Here is a 10,426-nt window from a genome sequence, read left to right as displayed (position 1 = left end):
ACACAACACATGAGGGACAAACAGATGCTCAGGCTCAGTCAGCATGGGTTTATGAAAGGCAGGTCCTGCCTGACAAACCTGATCTCCTTCTATGACAGTGACCTGCTTATTGGATGAGGGAAAGGCTGTGGATGTTGTTTACCTTGACTTTAGCAAGGCTTTTGACACCATTTCCCACAGCATTCTCCTGGCAAAAATGACTGCTTGAGGTTTGGACAATCGCACATGTCGCTGGGTTAAAAACTGGCTGGATGTCCGGGCCCAGAGAGTTGTGGTGAATGGAGTTAAATCCAGCTGGCAGCGGTCACGTGTGGTGACCCCCAGGGCTTGGTGTTGGGGCCACTCCTGTTTAACATCTTTATTGATCTAGACGAGGGGATCGAGTGCACCCTCAGTCAGTTTGCAGATGACCCCAAGTTGGGTGAGAGTGTTGATCTGCTCGAGGGCAGGGAGGCTCTGCAGAGAGACCTGGACAGGCTGGAGCCATGGGCTGAGGCCAACTGGAGGAGTTTCAATGAGACCAAATGCTCTTGGGCCACAACAACCCCCAGCAGCGCTACAGGCTTGGGGAGGAGTGGCTGGAGAGCTGCCAGTCAGAGAGGGATCTGGGGGTGCTGATTGACAGCCGGCTGAACAGGAGCCAGCAGTGTGCCCAGGTGGCCAAGAAGGCCAAAGGCATCCTGGCTTGTGTCAGCAATGGTGTGGCCAGCAGGGACAGGGAAGGGATCTTACCCCTATACTCGGCACTGCTGAGGCCGCACCTCGATTCCTGTGTTCAGTTTTGGGCCCCTCACTCCAAAAAGGACATTGAATGACTCGAGTATGTCCAGAGAAGGGCAACAAAGCTGGTGCAGGGTCTGGAGCACAGGTCGTACGAGGAGCGGCTGAGGGAACTGGGGGGTTTAGTCTGGAGAAGAGTAGGCTGAGGGGACACTTCATTGCCCTCTACAACTACCTGAATGTAAGCTGCAGAGAGCTGGGTTTGAGCCTCTTTAGCCTAGTAGAAAGCCACAGGACAAGAGGGAATGGCCTCAAGTTGCACCAGGGAAAGTTCAGACTAGATATTAGGAAGCATTTCTTTACAGAACGGGTTGTTAGGCGTTGGAATGGGCTGCCCAGGGAGGTGGTGGAGTCCCCATCCCTGGAGGTGTTCAAGAGTAGGGTCGATTTAGAGCTAAAGGATATGCTGTAGGTGGGAAATGTGCTAGGCGAATGGTTGGACTAGATGATCTCCAGGGTCCTTTCCAACCTAGATGATTCTGTGATTCTGTGAACAGCTCTCCTATGAGGACAGGCTGAGAGAGTTGAGATTGTTCAGCCTGGAGAAGGCTCCTGGAAATCTTATTGCAATCTTTTGGGACTTAAAGGGGGCTTATAAGAAAGATGGGACAAAGTTTTTAGCCGGGCCTGTTGCCATAGAAAAAGGGGTAATGGTTTTATACTAAAAGAGGGCAGATTTAGACTGGATATAAGGAAGGAATTTATTACATTGAGGGTGGTGAAACACAAACAGGTTGCCCATCCCTCGAAACCTTCAAGGTCAGGTTGGACGGTGCTCTGAGCAATCTGATCTAGTTGAAGATGTCCCTGCTCATTGCAGGGGGTTGGGGGTCAGACTAGATGACCTCTAAAGGTCCCTTCCAACCCAAACTATTCTATGATTCTATGGTTTTATGTCTATGTTTAGATTTACCGAGAATTTTACTCTAACTAAAATTAGAGCACTACAGCAAATGTGAGCTTGATATCATAATAAATTGACGGTTGTTGACACCATGAAGGCAAAGTTACCTTGTTTTTTATACAGTTTTAGTAAATGCATAGAAATAAATCTTGAAAATATGACATGTCTGTTGGCCTTTTTTGTTACTATATTCTACAATTTATCCTGGATCCAATAACGTACTTAAGAGGAATTTGCCTCAGTAAATTTCAGCATGTGTTTAAAGGTTAGCATATGCTGGAAGGCTCTGCTGAACTAGACATCTTGCTTGTGTCTTGTGATTTATCATGCTTTTATTATGCTTTCTAAGTTTTTCATGCTTGTCACCTTTGCTTTCACAGCTTAGATAATTTCTTACTTTAAAAATTCTCTTTGCTCTTGATAAGTAGTGTAAAATTTCACTTTTCAAAGCAGAAAGTGTCCCATGGAAGCGATGTACAGCAGGAATGAAAAACAAAAGATGAGATCAATCAGAATTGTTGAATCAAGAGGACCAAAATCAAGAAACTGCTTTCTTATCATCTGAGGGAAGGAGGCATTTTACCATAAACTGTCTCTATCCTTCAGTGTGCTGCCACCATCATGTCAAAAACTCTCCACTGTGCTCCATTTGAAGCTTATTGGGTGGTTTTGGAAATGTGCTAAATGTGCTAAATGTGCTCAGGGATGAGGATAGAGTTCCACAGACATGTGTAAATGAAGACACTGCACCATTAGGGATACAGACCCCCACTGGACTCTTCTTGGGCTAGTTATGGCTACTTTTCTTAGGAGAAATAGATTACAATCACACAGCATGGGTGCTTCAGACTGATCTGTCCAAGCCTCTGCTGCTCTGCATTTGTCTACAGGATCTATGGGTCATTAAGTTTAGCTAGACTATGTTGTTAATGAGGGCAAAGCTGTTGACTTTAGGTTGCAAAACTTCAGTTTGACATGTCAGTCTTGCAGGGATGGTCATATAGTCACTGAACAGTGACTTGTGAAAAAAACTGTTTCTGCCTGGGCAACTAAACTCTTGGATTGTGCTGTACAGGTTGGTCATAGCAGCCTGGGGTGTCACAGGAACAGAAAGGTTGATTCCCATGCCATGGATGTTTCCTTGCTAACCTATGCATGCAGAGCATCACCAAGGCATTGCTAATAATATCCGAAGTCTTGAGTAACCTACACGTGTTTAAAATTTGTGATTATAAACGCCTTAATAGCTTGAAAAGTTGTAGAGAAGAAATAAATTAACAACCTTGTTTAAAAATAAAATAGCAAAAACCAGTGCTAGAAAGTTCAAAGGTTAAACTGATATTTCATGTCAGATATACCCTGCTTTTGCAATAGTTGAGGCCATTTACAGTCTTCGAAGTACCTTGTGTTAAAGTAATCTATGTTACATAACACAGCCTTAATGAGACAATGGTGCTCACCTCACACTGTGTTGTTGATTTAGTGGGGTGTTTAGTCAGTACTCTCTTCCTTTCCATGCCTTTTTCCTCCTTATTAAAGTCTCTTTTTGCTCTTTACTAAGCCCACTGATACACAAATCTAAGTACCATGAGTCAGTTAAATAATTTTTTCTTTCTAAAAAGCAGTTGATCCAACATCTTCTTCAACACTCATTCTAGATAATAAATATTATAATTAAATTGTACTTATTTAACAACCACCCTACAAAGAGCCCAAGATAGCACTTCTTGTTGAGACAAAATGCAGTGGAAGCTGTGCTGTGGAAAGGAATGCACAAATAATCACAGAATTATTACGTGATTTCATTTTATTCAGTGCTCATGAAATTGCTAATCGAAGAAATTAGATTATAGGAACAAAGCATGCTTACTGAATACAGCACATTTGTGAAACTAATTTCTCATTTATGCTTTATTCCTATCGTATAGACAGTCTAGAGAGGTTTGTTTGGTTTTTTTTTGTTTTTTTTTTTTAATAACCATGTATAGCTCTCTTAAACTGCGAGAGTCTCTTTGGAATATAAGCCTGTTTATTTTATTGTGCTCTGTTTAGTTATTCTAAAAAAAAAAAAAAAGTTACAGACACATAATTGTAGCCATCTGTTGTGTTTTAAATCCAATCTAGCCCAAAAGTCAAAAAAGTCATGGCAACAACTTATAAAAACAATGGCAATAATATGAACTCACTATGGTTACTGGTGAACCTTTATTTCTCCCCTCAAATGAAGTAAGTTTCCTCAGAGAATTATTTTAATGTTTGATTTATTTCTGTATTAAATTTGCCCACAGTATTACCAACTTCTCTATCAAGACTGTCATATAGCTGTCTTCTTGACAGTAAATCTGTGTTTCTTTAAAAAGGTGAGTTCAGTTATTACATAAAATAAAGCTCTAAGGGAAACCCCAGTACTTACTATATATTACTTTAGCAAAAGCAGCAAGCAGGATTAAGATGGTTTAAAAAAATGTATTAGTGTGGTTGAATAATGTTTATCATATAATATATTCAACCCATAATCTGACCAATTTAATTATTTATAGATTTTAGATATTTCATGGATTTGGTTTAAAAATTCACCAAGATATTTAGTTTCTTCAATTAATTTCATTAAAATGACAGTGACTTTTATGAGAGATTGTTAATTTCCAGTATTATCCTGACTTCTGGACATATTCAGTTTGTAAGTGTACCACAGCTATTTTAGCTAAGAGTGATGCATTGATACTTGTACTGTGAGCAATAAATGGCATATATGTGTTGAAAATGACCACTAGATGTATTGGATAAAGTCAGATAGATGCTTTCTGCTACTGCAAGTTGTTGACGTGGTATATTTCATTTGTTCCCTTTTCTCTGTATTTGTTGAAGAGTCACATGATAGAAATCCACGCACAACTGTTTTTACATGATCATTCACACGCCTACCTCCTGTTAAACAAAATAGCTGAAGAGTGTTTGGGGGAGCAGTGTTATCCTTTTAGGAGAATTACAGAGCATAGAATTCTAGTGGCTTGTAATTTCTTGTGAAAGGTGAGGATGCTGGAAGCATAAAATGTATCCTGGTTAGACCTGTTTCTCTATTTTGATTATGTAAAGCCTAGCCTTATGACAACCATAATTTGGTGCCTCATGCAGGGTGGATATGACTCCAGACCATTGCTAGAGAGATGGTGGTCCAACGACAAGAATCATCTTTCCCCCAGGTGATGAAGCAGTGGGCACTGTTGTCTGACCTACAATGTTCTCTAATAGTCACCAACAGGGAACTGGGTTATTTCTGTCAAACCAAATAGGGCACTGTAATGGTGAAGTTAAGACAAAAAGAGATCAGTTTCCAGTTGTTTAAGCCACTTCCATGTGAAACAGGAGATGCTTGTAGACTGTAGATTGGTTTATTTAGCTAGTACTAACCTGAACAAAATGGCAGGCATTTCACAGTGCTGTAAATGGGAAGTGAATTAAGAAATGTAAATGATGGTGTCTGTGCAAACTTCATACACACATATAAATGTCATGTAAAAGCCAATTGCTTTTCTTTCACTTCTCATTTATGGTGTTAACTAAGACTGTGTGTGGATGTCTTTGCTTTTACTCTTGGTTCTTTTCATAAATATGTCTAGTGAGCATGGAAGTGAACACTCTCATTAGCATCTTCCTCACACTACCATTAAAAGTGATGGTGGGGACTTGCTTTTACAGGTTATTGCTAACATTTTTTTTTCAAGGGTGCACAAAAAATGTTGGTTTGTAACCTAAAGATGACATATTTACAGAGTGATAGTAACCAGAAAGATTTGAGCCAATGTGATTTTTTTTTTTCTGAGAAACTTACACTGAATAATTATTTACACAGTCAGACTTTCCCTGTATTTTCTTGAGTTACAGTGAAAAACTTTCTACACAATATCATCTTCTCATTTATGTGTCCTTGGAGTCCTTCCCCTTTTTTGCTCTCCTACTTCTGTTTTTATCAGACTTCTGATTCTCTCCCATTTAAAGCAATTTTCCAAGTATTTATCATTATTTCTTTTTTTTGTGTGAATTTGTGCAACTGGAACTGTCTGTAGCTACTGTCTTTTGAGTCTTAATATCTGAAGTTATCTGGTTTGATACATTCCTTTTTTCAAACACAGTAACTAAAAATCAACTTAGTTTATATCATCCATACAAAGCACTCATTTCTTTGCTACTTTATCATACAAATCTCTCTCAGGCTTCTTGTACTATTGCATTAGAAGCAGGTCAATGTGTAAAAGTATGGCATGCCCATGGTTCAGAAGACAGCATGTGGCTGCAAAAAAGAAGCTGTGCCAGACTGGAGTCTCATCAGTAGTGCTGCGGGTAACCTCCCTCAGTCATCACCCACAAGCAGCTGGGACTGCCTTATGCAACTGCAAGCATTTCTGCTTTTTGGATACTGTGTCATCCACAGCAAATAAGAGAAATAGTTTTAGAAAAAGGAAAGACCTTAGGACATTATTCAGGTCAGGAAGCTGAAATACTGATGACACCAATTTAAATGCAAGTGGGATGGATGGGATGACTTAAAAACAAGGTTATTTTTTAAAAAAATTAGTATACCTGAAAATCAGAGACATAAGTTTTTAATTAGAGATCTTATCTGTTAAGCAAGTGATTGTAGAAGCCATTTCAAAAGTATTAGAGGGATCAAAATATCACATTTGTGTTTTGCAGTGCATGGAATGTCAGTTCGCTCTAAACCTCTCCCCCCCATTTCATCTCTTTCAGTCTCTGCTTAATCTTAATCTGGGTTAATGGTGCAAACATTCTGGGTGTGATGCAATAAAGCATAAAAGCGTGTTCATAATTTGCAGTAAAATTGAGTCATCCTTTTAACTGATAAGCATATGATTAAGTGTTCTGCTGGAATGGGGCCAGAGTACATTTTACTGCTAGCTAGAATGAGTTTTCTCGCGCGCTGTAACACACAATTTTAGGTCTGACTCCATCCCTACACAGGATGGAGTTTGATACCTCATAGACTGGATTGTTATCACATTAAACAGGCAGACAGTGTTCAAACCATTCTCCAGTATTGTACCAAAAAAGAAAAAAAAAAGATAGGAATCATAATCTGCGAGTGACTAAAGAAACCAGGCCCATTTCCACAGTTCGCATGAAAGGAAAGTCTCCCACTGACTTAATTAGGTGCACTGCCTGACTAAAGGCTGCATGATTTGGCCAACATTTCCTATCATTCCAGTGTTATGACAGAAGTCACCACAACAATTCCAGCTGAGAAGCAGTCATGCGCCACAATTTGTTTGGAGAACAAATGGTGGATGACTGCAGAACCTGCACATGGATTGACAATAGCTAATGATACCACATAATCCTGTTGCTCAGGTCCTGTTGAGCTCTGAGATTTAATGACCCACAATGACATGAGACAGAAAAGGCTTCCTGTCAAGTAAACAAAATTAAGCTTTTGCTCTTAGCTCTTGTACATTTTGTATAGGAAGTTCTGTTTTGACAAATCCTGCAAAAGTAGCATTTTATTTTCAATAGAAACCCTTAATCTTTTATCCTACTTATTATATTTTTTCTGTTATTGATATCTGGTGCAGAGATTTAGTTTCATTAGTTTCCTATTTGTGCATCAGTCTTGTGAGACCTAGCAATCACTTCTCATAGTATTTTTGGTTATCTCTCTTTTCTTCTTGAATAGCCTAAATCTTGACAATATTGAGATGCTGCAAGTTGTAAAGCTCTTGGTTTTCAAGAACTTCTGTGTCTGTAGCTTGACCATAGAAACTTAAACATGAAGTTTCTCCTGTTGACTGAAGAAGACAGAATCATCCCTTTATTTTCTTTTTCTTCCACATCTTTTTTGTAAATTTTATTTCTGAAACACATCTTTTTTGCATTTTTGCTGTTTTAAAATGGCTGTATTAACTTCCTTTCTACAGCACAGAATAACAAAGTGCTGCAGTCAAAGACATACTCCTAGGAGATGGATTCCACTGGTTTCTGCTTTCACCTTTGTAGGCATCCTTTTCTGGGAATTAGAAAAAGGACCTAAACCCCCCAAAATATGTGGAATTGATAAGCATGATGTCAAGGTAATCAGTCTAGTCAGTTTGGATAAAGGAGTCAGATGATGGGCTGGTGTTTTCTCCTTTTCATTGTCACACACAGTCTGTTTATTGGTCCCTCTCATTTCCTGAGTGATGAAATATTGCTTGAGCTGTATTTGGAGGATTGGATAAAGAGGTGTTTTAGCAAATAGCCAAGCAGAGAATTTAGGGAACTGAACCTACAGTAGCACTTATTGCAAAAATTCTTCATTCTCAGTCCTTTTCATTATCAGGTTTTTCTAAATCCTTGCTGTTGCACCCTGATTCCTTGCTTTCACCTCCACAGCTATGCTTAAGCAGCACTGGCTACCTCTCCCCTTGAACAACCTGGCCAAGGGTTCTCCTTCCCTGGTATAGCATCAGCTGATTGGAACTTGCTTGAAATCTCACCTTAAAAGCTTCTCTCTTTCTCATGATTAAAAGCAGAGCTCAAGTCAAGATCTAGAAAATGATCCATTGCTCCATCAATTGGATTTTGCTTTTCCTAGGGACTTCACTGGACCTTGGCTGGATGTGGGCATCCTAGGCTCAGACTCCAGCTTTTCTAGTCATCCCATAGATTATTGCTTGTTCACCAGTTTTTCTGCCTGAGCATTATCACTGAAGTATACCTTCCAGACTTTTTTACTCATGCAGTTTAAATCAATGCCACTTAATAAATAGCTGGTGAAGAGTGATATTTGAGATATTTGAAACCTCAAATATAGATATTTGAGAAAGGCCTGTGATATAATTGCTGTGAATTTTCTATCAATTTTCTTGCTGTGTATTTTTCCCTTCAATTTCTTGCATTTGTTCTCCAAGGACACAAAATAAAAACAAATACTCTTCCCATTTTCATTCAGCTGTTTGGCCATAATTATAACTCTTCACTAACATAATACTGATAGCTGTTGCAGGACACAAAAGAAAATCACAAGACTATGCCATTATTTTCTTGCCTTTTTTTTTGTTTGTTTTCCCCAAAATATGTAGTAGTAGATTGTCTCCTATGCTCTTTACCCTGTGCTCCACTTGGAAAATCCAGAGGCAGCAAAGACTTGTTTAAGGTCCTCTTGGCAGGAGGCAAACTTCTGTAAGAGATCTGCTGGTAAAGCTGACTCCTTTATCTCTTTTCTTAGCCTGGGAGTGTGTTGGAGAAAAGAGAGGAAGTGACATAATTAACTTTGATAATCTCTCTGTTTTGGTAGATAGTCCTGGGGGAAAATGACTGAATAGTGTTTGTTAGAACAGCATCATTCCAAGGCCAAACAGAGAGAAAGAAAGGGGCTGCGAGCAATGCTTTTAGCTGAGGCTTTGCTGTACCCAGTGCCAGTCATCAGAGAAAAAAAAAATAATGAGAAACGTATTCTTTTAGTCCTGGACTGCTTCAATTCATGTTTTGTTTTTCAGTTAAAATGTTAAACACTTCTATTGATCTCATTTGTGTATGTGCCTGTGAGGTACTAGTATTACAATATGTTATATTACACATGTGCTGGTGTGACCTACTTAATTTTGTGCCTATCAAGATCCTTCCCTGAATACTTAGTTACCACCACAGTTTTCCTGTTAGATACCCAATGCTTGTAGAGCATACACATAAAGAGCTGATTTGTCACTGTTGGCTGTGGAAGGACACACACTCCAGCAACATGAACAACTGAAAAGAAGTCAAGAAACAAAGGCAAAGGCCAAAAACTGACAAGGGATGTTGGTAGTAGCAACTACTGTGAGGGGAAAGGGAGAGGGTGAGGCAGGTGGAGGGAGCTGGGAGGTGACAGCATCCTGTATGGCACCGCCTCACTGCCCATCCAGCCCTAACCCCCACTGCTGGCTGATGTTTCTGAGGCTACTATGTGCTGTAGCTTTTATTCCAGCCACATACAACAAAAGGAGCTTATATGCACATAGTAAATATGGCTCGGTGTCCAGGAACAGAAATTCTCCATAGTGTCTCAGCAGAGATATCGCACAGCAGGTGCTGCCTGTGTCAGAGCAGCATCGAGACTGTCTGAGTGCTTCGGTGTCACTGGGTAACAGAGTCTGTAGTACCTGCCTACGGCATTAGGAGGGCATAGCCAGAGAACATGCTTTCTTATGGAAGGCCTGCATGGTACAGATTAGGACAGATAACAGAGATGCTATAGTGTTATGCTTCTCAGAGACCTAAACTGTAAACCTCTTCTGGTCACAGATGAGAGGAACAAAAGTCTCCATTAAAAAATATAGAACAACTGAAGTCACCAAAAGACAGTTAATGATGACCTATAAAATGCATGTAATCTTCCAGTCAACAATATAAAATGTATTTGAAATATTTAACAAAGAAAGACTACTAGAGGCAAGAGTCTCTTTTACAAGAGTGTCCTGGCAAGAGGGGCGGCATAACAGTCAATTATTACAAACAAAATCCAGGTTTCTTAATTAAAATACAAATACTGGCTCTGCTGTGTAGCCTGTAATAAGTTATGTCTTGAGAAGACTGTAATTACACTGGCGCCTGCTAGTGCCGCCATAGTTAAATCTGTCACCATTTCCATTATAAACCCCATTTTTAAGCAATTTATAATGTAGCCATAAAAAATAATTTTAGATTGAAACTTGGCAAAGAAATTCTTAGACCAAAAAGTTTTGTTTCTTTTTTTTTTTTTTTTTTTTTAAT

Source organism: Athene cunicularia (assembly GCF_003259725.1).
Source record: "Athene cunicularia isolate RWA chromosome 3 unlocalized genomic scaffold, athCun1 chr3_part1, whole genome shotgun sequence".
Classification (NCBI taxonomy): domain Eukaryota; kingdom Metazoa; phylum Chordata; class Aves; order Strigiformes; family Strigidae; genus Athene; species Athene cunicularia.
The sequence above is the reverse complement of the archived record's forward strand: the minus strand, read 5'-3'. Positions refer to the sequence as shown.